Below are 23,378 nucleotides of genomic sequence, written 5' to 3'. Positions count from 1 at the left end.
AGGATCGGATCCCCACTGTTACTCATGTACCTCGATAGATCGATAGAGCAGCCCTGCTCAAACTCATTCCTGAGTCATGGATCACGGCATACGAGTCAACTCATAACATCCCAGCTGCTACTCCGCCTCTAACGGCTACAAACCCTGTCTATAAGCCTCTTGAAGATGGCCGCACACTTGTCACATACCCAAAGCCTGCTAATATGTGTACCATGTTTCCTTCGGCATCCCCAGCATGGTTGGACGACGTCGACGATCTTGAAGAAGATCCTCAACCTCCTCCACCTCCAAAGCCAAAGAAGAAAAAGCGCCAGCCAGATCCTCTATGGCTCTGCTACCAGGCCGGCTGTCCTAACGTCGGACCTCTTGGAGAAGATCGTGGCAGATACCAGTTTATCGTGGATTACGACAATAACAAACCCTGTTCTTTGGGTTGCTGTTCATCGCCACCAGCTCCATCTCCTCCACCGGTCACGCCCTACTGCAAACCAGATCTACCTCCGGCTCCGCCTTCCATTCCAACGGCTCCCCCGTTGATGTTGTGGCAGACACAGATCCAGTAGCCCATTCCTTGTTTTATGGCTTCTAGTTCGGAAGGGATCAGCAGGAATTTCCCTCCCACTGCTGACTACGAAGATGCTGATCGACGCCGCCACAAGTGGAAAGTCACTCCCCCTAATGTCCTTGACAACATGGGACAGATAGCTACACTACAAGAAAAAGCATTTTTGGCGACGGTTAAAAATTTTACCGTAGCCAAATATATATTTATAGCAACAGTAGTTTACCATTCGTCGCCTTATTTAATTTATAGCAACGGTAATATATAATTCGTCGCCCAATATGATTTATAGCAACGGTAATATATAATCCGTCGCTCAATATGATTTACAACTACATGCACCAATATAGAGTCGCCAAATTTCATTTAGGACGACAAAAAATATATTGGCGTTGTAAAAAAATATTTAATACAACGGTAATTCTATAACCGTTACGAAAAATACGATTTGTAGCAACAACATAATACAAACCGTTGTGTTATATTATTTTGACCAACGGTTTTATAAGAACCGTCGCCTTATATCACTTAAGGTGTAAGAGATTGTATTTATTTTGGCCAACGGTTTTACAAGAACCGTCGCCTTATATCAATTTTGGCCAACGGTTGTACAAGAACCGTCGCCTTATATCACTTAGGGCAACGGATTATTTTTTACTGTAAGAGATTGTATTTATTTTTTTGGTCTTTCAACATTCCCGCTCTTCTACCAAAAAAAAAAAAACATTCCCACTCGCGGTTTCTCTTCTCTATCTGTCCCTCTCAATCTATCTGGCTTTTCTTCTCTTACTCTCCCTCTCGCTTTTGGAAACCCTCTATCTTACTCTGTTCAAGCTTAACCCTATCCTCCAAGGATCTACATCTCGCCTCTCTGAGCTACCCACACGCCCCATTCTTTGTGGAATCATCGCAAGCCCGTCGGGGAGGCTGTCTGACTCCCATATTATGCAGTCCTCTCGGCATTCTTTGACGCCTTTGCAAGGTATGATTTCTGTCTTTATCTTTTGTTCTTTACCAGTATTGATTTCTCTCTCTATCTCTCTCTTTATCCTTTTTCTTTTAATCAGTATAGATTTCTCTCTATCTCTCTATCGATTTTCTCTTTTGGCTGTTATCCAGGGAATTAATCAGTCGGTTGAGGAAGGAAGCCGAGTTAGGTATTCTCATCCTCTTGATGATCTTCTTCTATTTCTGTGTTTGATTTTCTAGTTGCTTCTCTTAGTATCATTTGTCTTCTTCTTCTATTTCTATGTTCTTACCTCTTGATAGGAATGAAGAAATGGTGAAATTGAAATTAACGGCCTCCACTTGTGTATCTCACTTGTCTCCTCTACTACTCTTCTCCCATTCTTGAAGGCTAGCTCTGTGTTTATTTTCTGGTAATGTCGTTTTTATTTTTCTTATAAATATATAAATGTGATTAGAAATAAAGATGATTAATGATTCTTGATTCACTCATTATTGTCTTTTGATTTCTCCTACCAGTTCTTGTTACAGTTAGGATCTCCTTTAGAAAGATGGAAATATAATTGAAGAAATCTGCTTCACTTTTACGTTTTCCCTTTATCCTTTATTTAATGTGTGTAAAACTTAATCTGCAATTCACTACTTTACTTTTACTTTGTTCATCACCTTTCTTCTTTTTGATAATGCCTTTTCTCCCCAACTGGGGAGATGAGGTGCAAGTTGCAGAAGTGGGCTTATGAATTCTTGTTTTTTATGGGGTGGAAAAAGCCATGTTTGGGAAAGATTGGGAGAGCCTGAAGGTCACTTGCAATCCAATCCACTGGCCACCCAAAGCTGTAAAAAATGGATTTTTATAGGAGGAACAGCAGAGGAGATATTCTCTTCTTCGTTCTTAGTTGCATGTGAGTCCAGCTCTGTTTTATGATCCAACCATTAATTTTAGTGATCAAATGCTTTGAGTAATTCATTTTTAAAGAACAGTAAATTGAGGAAGAAGGTGCCAAATTCATAGTTGGTTATTAAATGAAGGGTTTCTACGGGTTTCTGCAAATTAGTTGGGGCACCCCAACCAACAATTTATTCTTCAACGGCTCTAGTAATTAGATGTCATGGAACAAGCAGGGAAATGGTTGGGGTTGAGTTGGATTGGATTGGATGGTGGAGAATTTCATGGTGATGGGAACATGTGGGTATGGTGAGTGTGTGAGTGTGTAGAGGCAGCAAGGGCTGGGGTGAGTGTGTGAGTGTGTAGGGGCAGCAAGGGTTGGGGTGAGTGTGTGAGTGTGTATAGGGGCAGCAAGGGGTGGAGGTGAGTGTGTGGGTGTGTCTGTAGGGGCAGCAAGGGGTTGGGGTGAGTGTGTATAGGGGCAGCAAGGGGTGGGGGTGAGTGTGTGACTGTGTGACTGTGTAGGGGCAGCAAGGGCTGGGGTGAGTGTGTGAGTGTGTATAGGGGCAACAAGGGGTAGGGGTGAGTGTGTGAGTGTGTGACTGTATGTAGGGGCAGCAAGGGCTGGGGGTGAGTGTGTGGGTTCATAAATACCCCTCCTAAAGATGATTAACAGACTCGGTACACAATGTGTACTTGATCAGCAAGGGGGCTGCATTATATGTGCTTGTGATGTCTTTTATGGAAAAGAGGTCTGCATTATATGTGCTTGAGATTAGGAAGTAAAGGTGAGTGAATAGGGGGTGGGTTTGGGAGCTGGGAAATAGATCATTGATGGGGTCAGAGACTTTAGAAAGGAAATAAAAGAAATTCTGTCCTCCACTCTTCTTCGCAGAGTTTCTAGGTTATTTAACTTGTAACTCAGTTACAAGATCCAAGAAGCTATATATTAGACTGGGAGCCTGGTCCAAGTTAATTGATTTTGCAAGTCAAATCCATTTCATGGGTTGGCATGCTTTATCGCCCACACCCTTGCTGTTGAAGGTGGACACCTCCATATTAATCTATTGTGTATGATTTTATTTCCAAAGGACCCATCTAGTTCAACTTGTATTTCCCCCTCTCTCACTGAGTCACTGCAGCTTGCCCTCTTAAATTTTCAAAGAAGAAAACAAAGGCCCATATAACCTGCAGCAATGTTTGAACAGTCATCACAAAGGCTACATTTATTTTTGTACAGTTTCATACTATAGCCTTCACAAGAGGACACAAGTCACACAACCAATGCATTTACTGAACCTGCTCTTTCAAAGGGACCAATGAAGTTAGAGAGAGAGAGAGAGAGAGGCCTGAGTTCCTGACTTAACCTTTAATAAGCCTGCTCTAGCACTAGAAAGAGTTAAGAAGGACAGTGAATGAGGAAAGGTATAGACTAGAAGAGAATATCAAATTTGTCTGGCCAGGGTACACAGCATTCAACCCTTGCACTTGTCCCATTATTTTAATTAACTCTTCTTCTCTTTCTCCTTCTACAGTAATACTGAGCATGGAAGTCAAAAGTAGGTGAAATTTTTGAAGTGATTGAACACCAATATATGGTTGACAAGTTTGTGCCCTTTTCCTTGACAATGATCTACTTTATAAGGACTCTTAAAGAGTCATAACAATTCTCCAAAACATTTATATTTGACAAAAGACAACCTTTAAGGGAAAGGAATTTTCTACAATTGAACAAACTTGGATGATGACTTGACAACATGGACCATGATTATTTGTTGAGGTTCCAAACATGCTAGAGGTAGTCCTAAGCAAGTTCAAGAATGCAGAAGGATGGGTTCCTTGTAGATTCCAAATTGAAGTGGCAAAGAAGAATCAAAATATGTGATAGGGTGGTAATGAAGAAAAGTGGAATTTTATAGTACTACCAAAAAAAAAATTCAAAATTCAAAACTATAACTTGTAAACACTTTTTCTTTTTTCTCCCTTTTAGGGTTTGCAGATTACCACGAAGCAAGAGAGAAGAGCTCTAGGGCTGAGTAAGTATAGCTCCTCAATTCTTTGATCAATGCACTTGTGTCTAGCTTTCTATTTGTGATCTCATCGTTGAACTTTTGTCTTGACCATATTATTTCTTCATGTTAGTGGATGACAAGGAGATATGCAAAATGACATTTAATATTAAGGATTTTTCTTTTTAGCGATTACACGTGGAAACTATGTCTAGGAGTTGGATTGGAAGTTCAAGGGATGCATCTATTCCATTGCCATGTAAAGGGGATGTTGGTAATAACTACTTGAATACATACCTTTATCTTCTTTGAGTGCATTTTGGTTCTTTCTCCATTGTGCTCTCCCTATTGTGCTTTCTCTCTATTGCAAAAGTAAAGAATTGTTTAGATTCCAAATTTACTAAAGGGTGTACCTAGTGCATGAGGCTCCCGCCATTGCTTGGGTTTGGGGATGGTCATAATGTACGCAACCTTACACCCGCTGCGGATAGGCTGTTTCTCGGACTTGAACCCGCGACCACAAGGTTGCAATGGAGCAACCTTATTTATGTTGGATAAAAATTCCATTCCTCCGAGCGTCTAACTAGGTTGGCTTTCGTTATCCAATAGACATCCTTCTTTTTGTGCATAATGATTGATGTTGCTTCTGTACTAGGTATGTATCCACTGAATATAATGAAATGCATGGGCAAGTCAGCCCTATATGTTTGTATTTCTCGAAGCTTCTTCTATAGTAATGGGGCTTTGTGCTATTTAGCTCGGATAATAGATTTTATATGTAATATATTTTGCATTCAGATGACCCTTGCAAGTCCGTCTGAAAGTTCAATTTTATCTTCTTGCAAACTTGCATTGAAGCTCTTAGGAGTTCATTCTAGTATACAATTTTCTGATAATTCTATTAATGTTTTTCGTTTTCCCTTGGTGAGTGATCTTTGCTTATCTCTCATTATTTGCATGCACTGTGTTTGCTCGTGTGTGTTACAAAGCGGTTTTTAATCTCTGCATTATGTTTGTCTCAGTTACAAAATGTTCATGAAACTGTGATTTATTTTAAGAAAATTTTAATGTTGTCAATGCTTGTCAACTTATTAAACAAAGAACCCATGTTTGATTCATAGTTATTGGCTACATGGGAAATCAAGTAAGAAGCAAAGCTTGTCTTTCTAATGGTTAAAACTTTTCCAGGAAGCACCTTCAAGATGGGATCAAGAGAGGCTTTGAAGGGTTTCCTAAGAAATTTATGAAGACTTAAAGTGATGAATGGTGAAAACAGAACATTCTTGAACATTTCTTGTCTCATGAATGCAGCTTATGTCTTAAGTCTCTATCGACCTTGGTGGAAAGAGATGTTGAATGAAAGAATTGGAAAATGTGGCACACCCTGCTACAAGAGTAATTTGCATTCCCTTGTTCATGCTCTTGGTATTAATCAGTTCTTTAAGTGACATGCAGCACCACCTTCCCCAAGCGATCCTGGAGTGAAGAAAGTTGCAGACAAATTAGCAAGTTTTGTAGCCAAAAATGGAAGGCAGTTTGAGCACCTTACTCATCAAAGAAATCCTGGAGATACACCTTTTAAGTAAGTTTCCTATGATTATGTGTTTAATCCCTGAATGCTACAAGATAATTCTTCTATTGTTGCTCTAATCATCTACCTTATTTGTATTTTTAAATGGTCACTGTGTAAAATCTCCTTGTTGTTTGTGTTGGAAATTGTGCTTGAACTTACTGTATTTGTGCTTGTCACTATATGCCGCATGGTTCTATAACTTCATCTAGCAATTTTATCCATGATAAACTTAGAGAGAATCGTTTGAGATGGTATGGCCATGTCCAACGGAGGCCTTCCGGGGCTCCACACCGGAGGGGAGCGACATGATCCTGATTGAGGGAACCAAAAGAACTAGACGTAGGCCTAAGATAACCTTAGGAGAAGTAGTGAAGAAAGACATGCTTAGCTTAGGCCTTACCCCGAGTATGACCTCTAATAGAGCTGATTGGAGATCAAAGATCCATGCGGTCAGTTGGTCTTTGTTGTGTGTTGCCGTTGTTTGTATCCACCCCTCTTAGAGACCTAGTGCAGAGTGTTGGGTAGTTAAGAAGCGGTACGTAGTTAAGAAGGGTCGATACCTTAGAGATTTGTGCCGATGTTGTTTGCCCCCCCCTCTCCTTTTTTACTTCTTTTTACCTTTTTTTCTCTTATAGGATCCATGTAGCCGACCCTATTAAGTTGGGATAATGCTTGGATGTTGTTGTTGTTCCTTTTGCGATTATTGCGTCTTCAGTACCATCTTTAATTGCTTTTGATTTCTAAATAGAGTCACTGTTGAAGGAAATGCCTTGCTGAGGACTTGATTCTTCTGTTACTTGTGCTTAACTGGTCATTTCCAAATAGATGTGAAAGTGAACAGAATGCTTAATTTTACGAAGTTTAAGAGTCCAGTATATTACAGGTGCATTTGGAAAAGAGCTTAGCAATATCCACAGTAGTAGTTGTAGAAATTAGTTGAATACATAAAGCAGTTGGGCTATGATGCCCTCAAGATGGGTAGTTAATGGCTTTGATTACATCAAATGTTTGTTCAAAACTGGCTTCTTCTGTGTTTCTTCTTTCCTTTTTCTTCTCTTTTCTTTTTTTTAGTTGGAATGGTTGAGGTGGGATATTCAGCTTGCTTATGAAAGCAAAGTTAATCCTTGATCCTTCTATTTGTAAGTAGTCGGATACTTGGGAGTGGTTTTTGTCATTGGTGCAGAGTTAGTTGGAATGTTGGCAGCCAAACTTGTCTTGGATGGAAATGGATCGATTTTGAAGTGGATATGCTAATATCTGGAATTAGCATATCCAATATTTGAATTTGTCTTGTATCTGATGTATATTTACGTCAAGTATACGGATTTGATTTTGGATATTCAAATCCTAATGTGCTACTCTCTGTTTTCTTGTTTGCGAATATAAGTTGTTCGATAGAAATATATGAAGTAATGAAGGCTAGCGTGACGGAATAAGAGACAGATGAATCTGAGTGCACTTGGGAGCAGCACCAGCAAGTCAAAAGATGATGGAAGCCAGAAGGTCAATTGGATGCTTTTGTTAGTGAACAAAGACAACTTATGGTAACTTTAAATAATTGATATAGCTAAAGTTGGTAATGGTAGATGTGCAAGGGAAGAGCTGGAAAAGAATTGGGTTGGCTTGTGAGGAAACAATAGTAATTATGAGTTAACCTGTGATATAGAATGGAAAAGTGGAATTGCAAGACATTGCCTTGCTATGAGCTTACATTCAAAATTTTGTCATCTTCCAAGTTCAATTGGATAAGCTATCATATATTGGATTTTACTGTTTTCATATTTTGATTCATCTTAGCTGTCCTATGTAGTTACATTGAATAAGCTATCATTGGATCTTTTACTGTTTTTCATCTTTTGATTCATCCTTGCTGTCCTATGGTAGTTACATTGGATAAGGTATCATTGGATCTTTTACTGTTTTCATCTTTGATTCATCCTCTCTTTAGTTACATTGATATGATTTTTGAATCATATTACCTATTAGATTTTTGCACACAAGTCAATGACAAGGAGGCTGCCTGTTGAGTTGTAATGAATTTGTAGTATCAAGACTAGTCTAAGCTATAAGAGATTAAAGCTAGTCATACAAAGCTTTCAATTTTCAGTGCAGATAGATAGATGAAGCTTTGTCATTTTATTCTGAAATTTAGTTTTAATGGTACACTAACTCTTAATTGGTACAGTGATACAATCAGATTGGCTTAGAACTGAAGATGGATTTCTCATATTGATGGGTTCCCACACCAGAGATTGCTATGACCAAACCTTTCTTGGAGGGCCGGTCTAGGAGATCTCTTGAGAGTTGATTCCCAAGCTGGCGATGTTGTCTTGAAACTACTGTACGTCGCACCATTTTGATCCATTGAATGAGTTTTGCAAAATAAACCCAGTTGATGTTTGATGAGGAGTGCAAAGTCTATGAAGGTAATACAGTGTAATTAGAGTCATGAGTTCTTTTAATTATGATTGTATTACTTTTTTGAAGTGAAGTGTAAGAAATGTACTCTTATTTGGATGTATGGTTAATTTTATTTTTTTCATATGGACTAGTATATTAATGTAATTACAGGAAATATACTGATTTTAAATTAATTTTTTTTTGTTATCTCAGTTTTGGCAACGGTTTTTTTTATACCGTTGCTAAAAAGCCTTACCATATTGCCCTTAGCGACGGTTTTTTTCTTTTTTTACAACGGTTAATATCGTTGTTAAAAATATGGTTTTCTGCAATGGTATGTTTTATTTTGTCGCCATACTATTATCTTCGGCCACGGTTTATTATTAACCGTTGCTAGAGAATGGTTTAGGGCAACGGTATTATTTTAACCGTCGCCAATTACATTTTTCCCAATGGAACCCCTTATTCCGTCGCCTAATTTTGGCTGCGCCATTTATGCCAACGGTGATTGCAACGGCTCAGAAAACCGTCGCCAACATATTTAGCAACGGATTTGGATTTTTGGCAACGAAAAAAAACCGTTGCCAAAAATGAGTTTTCTTGTAGTGCTACCAACTCCTCCGTTGAAGCACAGCTGAACTGGCAAGCAAAAAATGCTTTGGTCCAGAACCAGTATCTGAACAAGCTTCTTTCCTACCAAGAGCACCATATTCAGAGTTTGCTATTACTTGCGGAACTTTTTTTACAAACTGAGCAGACGAGCTGCTTAAATAGACAAACATAACAAATACAACACAAAGTAAACCCTTGAGACAAACCAGGGTTACTTTTGGACTTGTAGACAAACCACGGTTACTTTTGGACTTTTAGACAAACCACGGTTACTTTTGGACTTTTACATGACAAAGACTACATAGTAAAAGACAAAACGAAAAAGCTGACAAAGATAGGCACTAATCTGTGTCGAAGTCGGTGTCACTGGTGTAACCGATGAACATGTCCAGTGCGTGGTCCACTTCGAACTCCAGGTGTTCACTCATGATTCGCTGGATGACTGGGTGCTGTAACTCGTTGTTGACGTTCCAAGCTGTACGGGTGCTGCGGAGAAGGCAAGCTGGTAGGGTTGTAGGATTTACATGATTGTAGGAGCACATGGTGGTCATGAAGGTGTACCATCGTTCTTTGTGAGCCTCTGAATCATCACGATGAACAAAAAGATCTTCAGTACTGGTGCCATGGAGGGAGAAGGTCGGATCATAGGCAATGAGATTGTGATTCAGGATGGGAGGTGTGACCAAGTGATGATGGATGAAATCAGGAGGTCGATGGAAAATATAGGTGACGAAGGGATCGTCATCAAGAGCAGAGAGAGACACAAGCCATTGAGGTATGGGAGCAAAGAGGCGGAGAAAACGGGCTAGACACTGAGGTCTTTGGAGACGAAGTAAAAGTGCCAATAGGATTGGAGAAGATGGTGGAGACTGTCTGAGATAGTGATAGAGAGTATGACGGTTGAAAGTGAGAGCAACTGTGTGAACAGCAAGAAGGTGCCAGAAGAAAATGACACATTCTTTATCAAAGAGGGCCGGGTTGATGGTGAAAGGAGTAAGGAAAGGGAAATCTGGATGACAGACTACCCAATCATACTGAAGGCCATTATGATGGACCATGGAGATAAGAACGGACTGATAGGTAGAGATACTATTGGTCCTGAGGGTACGAAGGGAAATATTACTGAAGAGGGATGCTGGGAGAGCCGGTAAGAGGTCAAGGAGTGGATCAGGTGGATCAGGTTGTGGTGGAGCTGAGGATGATGAGGAGGAAGCTCCAGGAGTAAGGGGCATACAAAGGGCAGGGATGGAAGAAGATAATGGTAAATTCTTCGTGGTCCTAGAGAGGAAATCTGCCAGGACATTATCTTTACCTTTGATGTGACGAACCTTGAAAGACCACTGTGAGAACCACTGCGCCCATCGTAGCAGCTGAGATTCAGGGAGCTGCTTCTGCTTGAATTGTAACATCTTTGGGAAAGCTGTCATATCCATTTCGATCTGGAATGTATGGCCAATAAGAAAGAACTGAAAAATTTCAATTCCACGACGGACTGCAAGAATCTCTTTGAATGTGGAGTGGTAGTGTTGTTCAGATGATTTGAACATGTCACTACGGTATCCGCATATACGTCGTATCTTGTCTGGGGATTCTTCAAGTAGAACCGCACCCCAATGGGTATCACTGGCATCGGACTGTAGAATACGAAATCCTGTAGATGGGATCTGTAGAGTTGGCAATGACTGGGCCAGGGCTTTCAGATCTTTAACTACTTGAGTATGAAAAGAGGACCAGGGTGGTGCATCCTTTCTAAGGAGTCGGTGAAGATGATTCGTGAATCGGATCTGGTGTGGTAAGAACTCGGTCATGTAATTGATGATGCCGAGGAACTGCTGCAACTCTTGCCGAGTGAAGGGGCCATCTGAGAATTCAAGGAGGGATCGGCCAATATGTGGCTGAAGCTGGAACTGTCCTTTGGATATAGTAACGCCGAGAAAGTCAATAGTGTCGACTGCAACTTCCATTTTTGTGGGTGAGAGCATTATACCATGGGCTATGGTGATGTCCAAGAATTGCTGGAGTAGAAGAGCATGATCTTCCTCTGTATCGGAGAAAAGAAGTATGTCGTCTATATAGATCAAAGCATGTTCTTGTATGGGGGCATAGACTTGTAGCATAGCTTGTTGAAACATGGAAGGAGCCACCTTGAGACCAAAGGGGAGAACTGTCCACTGGAAGTGTCCACCGGGAATGCAGAATCCGGTTTTGGACCTGTCATCTGGGTGAATTCCGAGCTGCCAAAATCCTGCTTTGAGATCAAACTTGCTGAATATCTTCGCCTTGGAAAGTTGGAGTAGAAGGGCAGGCCTTGTAGGTAATGGAAATTTGTCATCAGCCAGAAATGCATTGAGGGGCTGATAGTTAATTACAAGTCTGAGTTTGCCACGCTTCTGTTCAGCTCTTTTGTTCACATAGAAGGCTTCACAAGCCCAAGGGGAAGATGTCTTCTCGATGAGGCCTTGAGATTCTAGGAGGGCAACTTCGTGTCGGGCACTGGTGAGATGTTCAGGCTTCATACCAGAGTGGCTGGCTTTGGTAGGATTTGCATCCTCATTCTTTTTAAAAGGGAGTCGGATGAAGAACTTCCGATTCTGCCAGAGGGGATGATCACACTTGGTGAGGAAGTCGGCATGATTCTCAGCACCTCAACGAAGGAACAATTGTGCTTTAACATCTGCAATAGGAGTGATTAGTAGCAAATTAGGAACAGTTGTCCAAGGGATGAAATGTTTCTTGTAGCTAAGACCATGTATGCTCCATCGGAGGTGGGGTAGCTGACAAAGGATGTCAAAACCAATAAGGGCATCACGACCTGGAAGTGAAGATCCTAGAACTGTATGACACAAGGTAAGAGAGGGGAATATTTGGAAACAGATAGGGTGTTTGGAGATGAGGTTGACCGAAAAAGTTTGACCATCGGCTGCAGTGAAGAACTGCTTGTGTGGTTTCCAACAGTCAGAAGGAAGGACATGGGGAGCCAATATGGTTGTGGAACAACCTGTGTCAAAGTAGCCTATGATTCTGATAGGGCGGTCCCATGTGGTAGGAGATATGGAGAGACTAGCTTGAGGAAGTGGGGTCTTGGTGATAGCAAAAGCTGGTGACTTAGGAGGGTTAGGAGAGGACAAAGGAGAGCCCATTGGGTAGATGGGGGCAAATCCATCGGACTCAGATTCGGGTGAGGAGGTATCCAAGTCTTCGTCTTCCCAATTTTCAAGGACAAACAGTAAATCCGGGGAGAAATCATCATCGACAGAGTAAAGGGATTCAACATCCGCATCTGGATCATCAGTGATGGAAAAGGGGGACAAAGCCCTAGCTGGGTCGGGTCAGGCTGGGTTGACCCGGTTCGGGTCAACTCAGTTTGTCCCACTTTTATTTATTTTTATTTTTTTATATATTCTTTTTAGAGATTCCATTTTAAAGGTCCATATTCAACCATCAATATCTTTTGATCCGAATGGCCGATTTTGATGCGCCACATATCCCCGCAAAGGTCTCAACATGTACTTTCCATCCGTGTGGTAGATATGGTCAGATCTTGCCTAAAAATGGCATGGATATCGAGGGAAGCACGTAAATGGTGTTTCACACTGATCAATGTCCAAATGATACCGGAATTACATGAAATTTTATGTGTAAGCACAATATGACCAAATAAAGTTATCCAAATGGTTTCAGGTCACATCGGGTGGCTTGGGTACCAAGAACCATGCTAGGGGCAAAATGGTCATTTTCATAAAAGTTATCCGATTTGGCCGAAACTTTTCATGAAAGCTTAATATGACCAAATAAGGTCATCCAAAGTATTTTGGGCCAAATCGGGCAGTCCAGATACCGAGAACCAGGCCAGGGGTAAGACAGTCATTTTGACAAAAAGGCGTCAGATTGGAGTGAAATTTCACATGTGGGCTTAAAATGGTTAAACAAGGCTATCCTAGAGATTTGAGCTCTACTTGGGACAGTTTGGTTACAAAAAATGGGATAAGGGTAAATTGATAATTTTCTACCATTTGGTCACCACGCAAGCCAGTCGAGCTTTAATCATCATCACCGAGTCACACTTCCAAGGTGCCAAAATTCAGCGTCTACACCTATGCATCAGCACGGGGGTCCATGAGAGTACACACAAAGGCATTAGTTTGGATAAGATTTTTTTTATTTCAGTGGGGATTGGACGGTCTTCTCGCATGCTCCTGTGTCTACGCGTAGGAACCACGTGACCCATTACCGTTCTTTTTCCCTATTTATTATTAATGCATACAGGTGAAGTAGGACGATGGTGTCGTTGCCGGCTCTGATTCAGGATGACCTCGTATTGGATGTGTAGGGTAGACCGAGATTCAAATTGGTTTATCCCTGATTTCATTGTTTCTTTTGTTTGTTGGTAATCTGTTTTCCCTGCCGATGGCGCCAAAGGTGGGAAAAACATTTTGCGCTTTCTAGGGCATGGTTTAGGCCCTTTGATTTGTAGTTTGTAATTTTTTTCCCATAATATACATGATCTTTTAGCAAAAAAATATATATATTGCACACAAGATACGTATTTAGGGCAAGAGAATGCTAACCGGTCATGTAGCCTATGCATCAACACGGGGGCCATGAGAGTACACACAAAGGCAATAGTTTGGATAGGATTTTTTATTTCAATGGGGGTTGGACGGTCTTCTCGCATGCTTCTGTGTCTACGCGTAGGAACCACACGACCTGTCACCGTTCTTTTTCCCTATTTATAATTAATGCATGCAGGTGAAATAGGAGCTTTGCACAAGTTTCTTTCTTATACTGAATGCGTTTCTGCCGGTGGGGGCCCAAATTTGGTTGAAATCCATACAATGTATGAGAAAGTTTATTGACTTGTTCGTACGGTAAAAACCTTGTGGATAGGAAGAGATGCAAAACTAGCCAAACTGAAATCCATCCATAAAGCCCAAGCCTAAGATAAATTGAAGTTCCTAATTACCAAACATCCTAGATGCCCAAGCCCAAGCCCAAGCCCAAGCCCTAGAGAAATTGGGGTCTGGAATCGCATATTCCCATTCCAATCGCGTTATAAAAGGAAAACAGCTAAGGTCCCATAATTCTCAAATCAGTCCCGAATCTCGTTCGAAGCATGTTATAAAGGTGAAAAGCCGAAGTTCCTACATTAATCAACATCTGCTCTAGAGCTGTGGTGTGTTTCATGACCAAATTTTTCAAGAGGTCTCGAGTTTGAATCTCCTGTTGGAACCTTTACCCCTCCCTGGTTCGATCCCTTCTCTATAGAAAAAATATATTTAAAAATTCCCAATTCCAGAAAAAAAAAATTGAAATTCCCAAATTGCCCAAATTAGATCGGTATCGAACAAGGCCAGTCCCGAATCACCCTCCCGAATATTAACAGATCTGACCAGTCCCAAATCCTGTTCTAAGCGTGTTATAAAAGTAAAAGCCGAAGGTCCCAAACTCCTCGAACCAGTTCCGAATCCGGTTTCAACTTCCAAGCGTGTTGTAAAAGTAAAAAAATGGAATGTCCCAAACTGCTCAAACCAGTCTTGAATCTCCTTCCATTCGTATTATAAAAGTAAAAGCCAAAGGTCCCAAACTGCTTAAACCAGTCCGGAATCCCGTTCCAAGCTAGTACTTATAAAAAGAAGTATAAAATCGAAGGCCCCAAACTGCTCAAACCGTCCAATTCCTAGACGCCCAAAATCCAACTTTTAACCTCTGTTCTTCTTCTTCTCTTCTGATATCTCTCCAAGGGCGCGCTGTCCTTCGCATTGCCTACGTCTGCTTTCTCTCTGTGTTTGAATGGCTCGTTTCTTCAAGGTAATTCTTCTAAACTTATGTCAGGTCTTCATGGAATGAGGCTTTATTTGGGTTATAAATTTGTCTGAACCATCATCGCTTAGTCAATTAAATTTGTCTGAGCTTCACTTGCTCTCGTGTGTGCGTGTGTATGTGCGTATCCCCATGCGATTGGTGCATGTCGTTAGGATACTGAAAACTGACGACATGTCCAATCCTAGCTCTCCTTAACTAGTAACTCGGTTGTTTTATTTGAATTTTTTTTGTCCTGTTCCCTGCCTGGTCCGGTGGTCAGGATCCACTCATAAGGAGGCGGAATTGCAAAACGACGTTTTAATCTCCCTTGGACAGGGGGTTAGATTGTCATTTCCAGCCCCTATGAGTGGAACTGGACCACTGTACTGAACAGGGAACAAGAGACGATAATGATCTAGTGGAACCCAAATGGGAGTCATTCCTCCAACATGTTACTTGTATTGCATGGTAAAATTTAACAATTAAGTGGATATATAAGATTAAAAAATAAAATCATTGACTAATCAGGAAAAAAAACAGATGGTGGGGGAAAGGGGTAAGAATATGTACTTATAAAATGAAATCAGCATACTTATCTTTTTTCATCTTTCATGTGACTTGGGTCCGTGGTTTGAGATATAGGTCAAGTGTTCCTATCAGTTTAAACAGTTTCTATTCTGTTAAAAAAAATCGAAAATCTGTTTTCTCAATAAAACTTTAGGGATTTTCCCGGGTCTCAAATAATATTCGGGTTAATAAAAAATAGTTTCTATTCTGATCATTCCATTAATCATTTTCCATATATATTTATTTTTGTGTGTACGTGTGTGTGTGTGTTTTTGTTATTGAAATATTATGGAATTTTAAGTCAATTTGTAACCATGCATACATATTAATATATATCTCCTTGATAGATCCAATGTTCAAGCATTGTTTTGTGATTGGTTGTTTGTGTTTACTTTTGAATAGGAAATGAGTTGGTCGTTGAGTGACAATTTTTTTGTGAGCTCAAAATTAGAGGTTTTCTTTGTAGACCTCTTTTCCGAACCATTAGGATTGACAAAGAGCAAAGATGTTGTCTACGACGGGCCAAAGGGTGATGATTTCAAGAGGTTCTTGCGTTCTAAGAACCTTAGAGTAAACCGTCAGGGAAAGGCTATTGTACGTGTCCAAAAGCGCGACAATGATGGTGAATTCATTGAATGTCAATATGATACCTTTTTTCTAGAAACGGTGGTACCATTGTGCCCTTTTGGTTTCCAGAACATACCATTACCGAAGCCGCAAGTGGTGAATGAATTGCAAAGTCTCCTAGACAATACCAAGGCTGAATTGGCAAAAAATAATGATGAGCTTAATGAATTGCGAAGCCTCCTAAACAATACCAAGTCTGAATTAGCGAAGAAGAATAATGCGGTTAATGAATTAATGAAGTTTAAGATTGATCAGGACTGGAATCATGAACAGTTCCAATTGACTATGATTGCAATCACAAACTCAATGAAGAGAGTGTTTGTTGGCTTTGGTCTCGAACCACTGACAAGTGGAGATCCAGAAGCTGTGATGAGGTTTCTCAAGATGTTACATGTTTTGATTCTTCACCCAGAATTCGATGCCACTTTCTTAGAAAAGGCCAAATTTAACTCTCCTCGGGTCTTAAGTGTCAAGACCGATTTCTTAGGGTTTTTACGTCGGATGAATCGAACATTCGTCAACATGGACGGAAAATATCTCAAGTTTGACTTTACTGGTATCGAAGCAGTTTGAATCCTCAATCCAATATTGTTTACTATTGCGATAAGAATTGTTGGATAGCCAGTCCTTTTAAGTTGGTGCAATTTAATGATAATATATGTGCACCAGTGATCGTAAGTCGAAAATTTTGTGAACCTGGAGCTGTCAATTTTCGAAAACGTGGAAATGCTGGCACTTGGATTGTGAATGAAGCTCTGGATAAAGTGGATAACCGTCTCTGTGGTTTTACCTTCAACCACTTTTCTTTTATCGGACAAATAACGAAAACCTCCGGTACTTTCCGCAACAATGCTTTGGTCACCGTCTTCTTCGAACAATCTCAACATGAAAAGAATTGTTATGTTGATGCGCTAGCAACAACTTTCTTTGTTTTAGAAACAGAGAAACTCAAAACGTGGGATGCCAAACCTTTGGGGGTTCCTCCAAGACTTCTCGAATAGGCCGGGCCTATAGTTCAATTTGTATTTTATTTGATTTTAGTTTGTTTGGGATCCCGGAAGTGCACCCAATTAAACGAGTTCTCACTTGGTCAACTTGGTTTTCTGTTTCAGTTATTTTCTTTTCCTTGTAATGAATCTCAGCTTCAAGTTTGTATTCCTCGATGGATTTGATGGCGGATACCAGAAGCACTGATTGTTGTAATGAAATAAAAACATATCCTCTTAATTACTTGTTTTGATTTGCCTAATTAATAGTATCATATAAAACCAAACTTCTTCCTAATTTCTTTTGTCAAATGATGAAAAATTATGGAAAAAGTTTTCATACACGGTCGTATAAACCGTGTATTGCGTATGAGAGAGGGTGGGAGTTTCAAGGTATTAATTAATGGGTGAGGATTTATGACTTTTCCAACTCTTTGTGATAGACTTAAGTTGTGTATGAAAACTTTCCCCAAAAATTATATAGTGACGTCTAGGGGTGTAAATGAATAGACAAAATCTGTTTCTATATTTGTGTCCATATCTGTTTAGCACTATCCAAATTCGTTCGAAAGCTAAACGGATGCGGATACGGATAGGCTATAGCTATCCGATAAGTTATATTTACATGTAAATGGATAAAATATCCGTTCCATATCCATGTCCGTATCCGTTTAGCACTATTTGAATCCGTCCGATGGCTAATCGGATGCGAATGTGGATATAGCAATATCCAAGCCGAATCCGATCCGTTTACAGCCTTGGTAACTTCTTTTTTTTTGTTATAAAATTTAGGGCAAATTTCACGGATGCTCCCTATAACTATTCGAAAAGGCAAGTACATACTAAATTTTGCAAAAATGTCAACCTTCCCCTTGACGTTAAGCAAAGTTACCCCAAAAATTAAAATGTCAATTTTACCCTCTTAGTAATTTAAATCCTTCCTCCTCTTACTCCCCTGCTGCTGTTTCTTCCCCGCCACCACCACCACCACCACCTCCAGTCCTCCTCCTCTTGCTCCCCTGCTGCTGTTTCTTCCGCCGCCGCCGTCACCACCACCACCACCCCCTCCAGCCCTCGGCTTGTCGTCTCCTACATTCAGCGAGACTACCGAGAACCAGATTGGTGGCAGAACTCTAGCAGAAGTGAAATCCCACCGTAGCAAGTTCGATTGATCCAAAATTGCAGGCGAAGGGTTGCAGCTCAAAGCCCTAACGACTCCAACCCATGATAACCCCAACAAGTCAATACAAATCTGCAGTCTATGCGATGTAACCAGATCCCGCGACAAGAGAGAAGGCCGGACTGAGTGCCAGTCGCAACTCCTTAGACCTGCAAGTCTTCGAACTAAAATTTTGCAGCAAAAGGTCGCCCAAAGGTGAGGATTCAAGCTTTCAGATTTGAAACTGGTAGGAAGCGTATCAAGGGACATCACAACCACCACCTCCTCTGCTTCTCCCAATTTCCAACACCTCCTCTGCTTCTCCCAGATGAGTAAAAGATTGAAAATTTTAAGTTAATTATTTTTGGCTTACAAGTCGTACTATAAATGGAGCTGTTACAGCTATTGAAGGAATTGAAACAGTGAATAGTTTTGGGTAATGTGATGTACGACTCCATCATCCGCTGCAATCTCAATGCTTTTGGTTACCAACGAAGAAACTAATGTAATTGTTGCTAAGTAATTTAGATGTGCTCTGTAAAAACCTGAGTTTTCATTTTGTTATTGAGATGAAGTGTATGAATTTTCAGAGGAAAAATCCAAAAATTATTATGACAAGGAGATGATTCCCATAAAAAGCCACTATCAGAATCATCTCCATCGCTCCCAACTCCCTACCATCTCTGCATCTCCCTCTCCGCCCCGCTGGATTTCCCTCAATGTCCTCTCTCCTCCCACCCCCACCCTAACCCTAGCGCCCAACTCTGCATCTCCCTCCACCCCAGTCCAGGCCCCCACCTTCCTCGAAAATCGATCAATAATGGCATCTATTGCAGGTGGAGGAATTCTCTGTTCTTGCTTCTTCCACCTTCAACCAAGCAAAAACGATGAAGAAAATCTGGATTGTATTTGGGATATTGGGGATTTAACCTCAAGGGTATAATAGGAAGTTCACCCTATGATAAGGGTAATTTCGCCATTATAAAAGAGTTAACAGCCGCTTAATTGCACAGACCTAACGGAGTGGATTAAGTTGAAATAAAAATATAAAATAAGGGTAATCTGTGATATTTCTGTAAAATTTAAGGTGTATTTGCCTTTTCGAATAGTTATAAGAGGTGTCCGTGAAATTTGCCCTAAAATTTAAGTTTACCATTCATCTACTTTCAAACAATTATGTCTACTATCCCTAAAATTTCATCTATTTCATTAACCTCTCTTGTATTTTAAAATATTCTTACAAATATATCCCTATGGTAGATGAAAATAGTTAAGTGATGATGTCATCATTCAAATATAATCTAAATACCCATAATACCCTTAATGCAGATTCTTATCCATATTTACCCCCCCATCTGTTTGAAACACCATCATCACCGTCACAACCTCCACCACTTCTGTTTTGAGATTTCGAAGCTTAAGACAGTTGAGTGGATGTTATGGGTTTCATTTACAGATCCAAACAGTGAATCTTTCTCCTCTCTTTTTTTTCTCATTATCTTCAATATTCCACTAAGGAAAATTTGGTTTTGGAGCTCCAAATCTTTCAAAGCCTTTTATACGCTTGGATGGGCGAACCCCAACATATGAACATGAGAAGGGCTGCCATGGCTAATATCAGAATTTGCAGAAACTGAAGAAAAAAAAACCATCTCTCTACCTCTCCCTTTTTATGTTTCCTTTCTATGAATAGCTTCAGAGTTGATTGATTCTAAGGAGGAGAGCAAAAGGGTATTTATAGATGGACATTAGGGGTTCAAGAATGTGGGTTTGCATTTGGCGATTCTGACTTCTAATCACTCAATCCTAAATTATGGTTTGATCTTATGCAAACGAGAAACGGAGCAGCAGCCAGAGGAGGTTCCTTCGGTCTGAAGCAATGAGAGCCCTATACATTTCATGTTGTTTTTAACTTCTTATCAAATGGAAGAAAATTACTTGAGAAAATTTAAACACTTTAGGTCAGTTACCGTGGCTTATAAAAGGGGTACAACAAAACCCATTTAGAAAGTGTAGAGCACTTTCTCTCTCTCTCTTTTTCGGATTCCATCTTTCTTTGATCTGGTCCTCCTGCAAGAATCATGGATGCTAGTTCCTTCAACAAATCCATGGTTCTGTCCCTTCTTTTATGGTCAGCCACCCTTGCCTTGTGTTTAGTTTCTTGTTGGCCAAGCTTCATCGGATGGATCATCCAATGAACTCCGACTCACTTCGGATTTTAGTTGAAAAGAAGAAATAGAAAACGAAAATAGGAAGAAAGGGGGGAGTTTGGAGGGAGAGATTGGGAGCTGCTGTCCAAACGGAAGAAGGGAGCAGGGTAGGGGCGGAGTTGCAGGAGGAGGAAGAAGAAGAAGAGCAAAATTGTCATTTTCTCCAAAGCTAAATATGTTAGTACCTAAGGGTACATAAATAATTTTGAATTTCCAAGGGTATAGATGTAATTGTCCGAAAGCCTAAGGGTGATAAACATAAAATTTCCATTTTTTTTAAAGAAATATACGCGATTGACCATAATACCATCTAACAAATGCAAAATTGTTAGTTACAAGGGCTTTTCCCCACATAGTGAGAAAGTAATTATTGAATAAGCAAATGATAGTGTTTTTTTTCTTTTTTTGTGGTAGAAAAAGAAAAGGGAAGCAGTTTTCAGTCCAAGAGTGTGGCCTACGCCAACACTCCCATGTGTCTATCTCTCTTCTCCTTAAAATCTACGCCAACACTCTCATGTGTCTATCTCTCTCCTCCTTAAAATAAGGGATCAAAGCTGTCTTTTCATATGGAGATGAGAAAGATAGATTCATGAGAGTGCTAGTGTAGGCCACACTCCCAGACAGAGTCATTTTTCCCAAAAAAAATATGCGAAAAATTTTTCCACGACATTTGTATACTATCAACCTCTCACATGAATTTTTATTATTTTCTCTCCTACCCTAACCATGTCAACCCCATGTGGTTCATAAAATTTTCCATGTAAACACCTGGCAGATATGAGTTGCATGGTGCGACATTGAATAAAAGTTTCTTGCCATTAGAGAGATAGATTCATGGGAGCAGAGCTGTCTTTTCATATGGAGAGGAGAGAGATAAATTCATGGGAGTGCTGGTGTAGGCCACACTCTCGAACATAGTTCTTTTTCCCAAAAAAAATATGCTAAAATTTTTTCCACGACATTTGTATACTATCAACCTCTCACATGAATTTTTATTATTTTCTCTCCTACCCTAACCATGTCAACCCCATGTGGTTCATAAAATTTTCCATGTAAACACCTGGCAGATATGAGTTGCATGGTGCGACATTGAATAAAAGTTTCTTGCCATTAGAGAGATAGATTCATGGGAGCAGAGCTGTCTTTTCATATGGGGAGGAGAGAGATAAATTCATGGGAGTGCTGGTGTAGGCCACACTCCCGGACATTGTTCTTTTTCCCAAAAAAAATATGCGAAAATTTTTTCCACGACATTTGTATACTATCAACCTCTCACATGAATTTTTATTATTTTCTCTCCTACCCTAACCATGTCAACCCCATGTGGTTCATAAAATTTTCCATGTAAAACACCTGGTAGATTAGAGTTGCATGGTGCGACATTGAATAAAAGTTTCTTGCCATTAGAGAGATAGATTCATGGGAGCAGAGCTGTCTTTTCATATGGAGAGGAGAGAGATAGATTCATGGGAGTGTTGGTGTAGGCCACACTCCCGGACAAAGTTCTTTTTCCCAAAAAAAATATGCGAAAAAATTTTCCACGACATTTGTATACTATCAACCTCTCACATGAATTTTTATTATTTTCTCTCCTACCCTAACCATGTCAACCCCATGTGGTTCATAAAATTGAACTGGAGAGGGATGTTTACTGATGCAGGGGTCTTACTTGAACTGGCTTTGGATCTTTCCACTCCCCTATGGTTACAATTTCTAAATTTCATATTCCAAATGGCAAGAGGTTGTTTAGATTTGAGGCAAGGTGGAGAGACCTCCCTGGGTGCTTAGATACAGTTAACCGAAGCTGGCAAGCTCAAGTTAGAGGTTTGGTTGTATCTATTGCAATTGGCAAGGACCACGCCTCACAACTAAGATGTGACTTCAACTCTCTCGGGAATGTTTGGACGTTAAACACTTGTATTTTCTTCTTCTTCTTCTTTTTATATTTTTTAAATATAAATCTTACTGACCTTTAGAAAAAAACTAAGAACCACACCTCACAAATAATAGATCGTGAGTTTAACTTTGCTTAGGGCGGCCTATCTATCAAATATATATGTAGCTCAATTGGCAAGGAACACGCCTTACAACCAAGTGTTGGTGAGTTCAATTAACTCTCATCGGGGTTTACCTATCAAATATATATATGTAGCTCAGCAAACAACTCTCCTCGGCCATTGTTTTGGTGTGGAGTTTTAGCTATCATTTTTTTAATTTTATCTTCTTCTTTTTAATTTATTATTCTTTCCTTAATTTTTTTCTTTTTTTGGGGAGAGGGGGAGGGGGAATTTCTGAGCTTTATTGAATACATTAATCATTCACCTCCAAAAAAAAAAAAAAAAAAAAAAAATGATGCAACAGTCGTAAGTAGTTGCCGTAACTCCCTTCTATATTTCCGTTAAATGTATTATAATTGATGCAACAGTCATAAGTACTTGCCTCTGCCACAAATACAGCAATTTATACAAGATTTAGTTTCTCTAGTATTTTTAGTGACATATATATTAACCAAAGGTGCTACCCATGGCCTAGTGATAATGTTTCGTGTAGTTTAAAGTCATGCCTTTCTTGGGATTATGGGTTAGGGCATGGATTTAATAATCGATATTGGATCAGTCGAATCGGCTGATCCATGTAGATATCGATTCTTGGTCGATCCTGTATTAACGTATCAGTGTGGAAGGTATAAAAAAAAAGAGAAGTGAAAATCACTTAAAAAAAAAAAACACTGAGGGAAATCTGGATCGGGATCAGATATAATTTCAGCCAAAACCGATACCATATCTAACCATGAGTTAGGGAGGGAGTTAGTACAGAAAATTAGTAGAAGTAGAGATATTGTACAACATGATCAAGTGGGTGGTTATTAATATCGTACAAATATATATCTTGCATTATAAAGATGTAAAGTAGACTTTAAAATCTTAAATTATTCTTGAGTTTATCTTGAGATCTGCTACCTCCCAACAAATTAGACATCCGACTTTGTCCATAAAGCCAAATCTCTATTCTCTCTTTT

This window comes from Telopea speciosissima, chromosome 5 (genome assembly GCF_018873765.1).
Source record: "Telopea speciosissima isolate NSW1024214 ecotype Mountain lineage chromosome 5, Tspe_v1, whole genome shotgun sequence".
Classification (NCBI taxonomy): domain Eukaryota; kingdom Viridiplantae; phylum Streptophyta; class Magnoliopsida; order Proteales; family Proteaceae; genus Telopea; species Telopea speciosissima.
Note: the sequence above shows the minus strand (reverse complement) of the source record.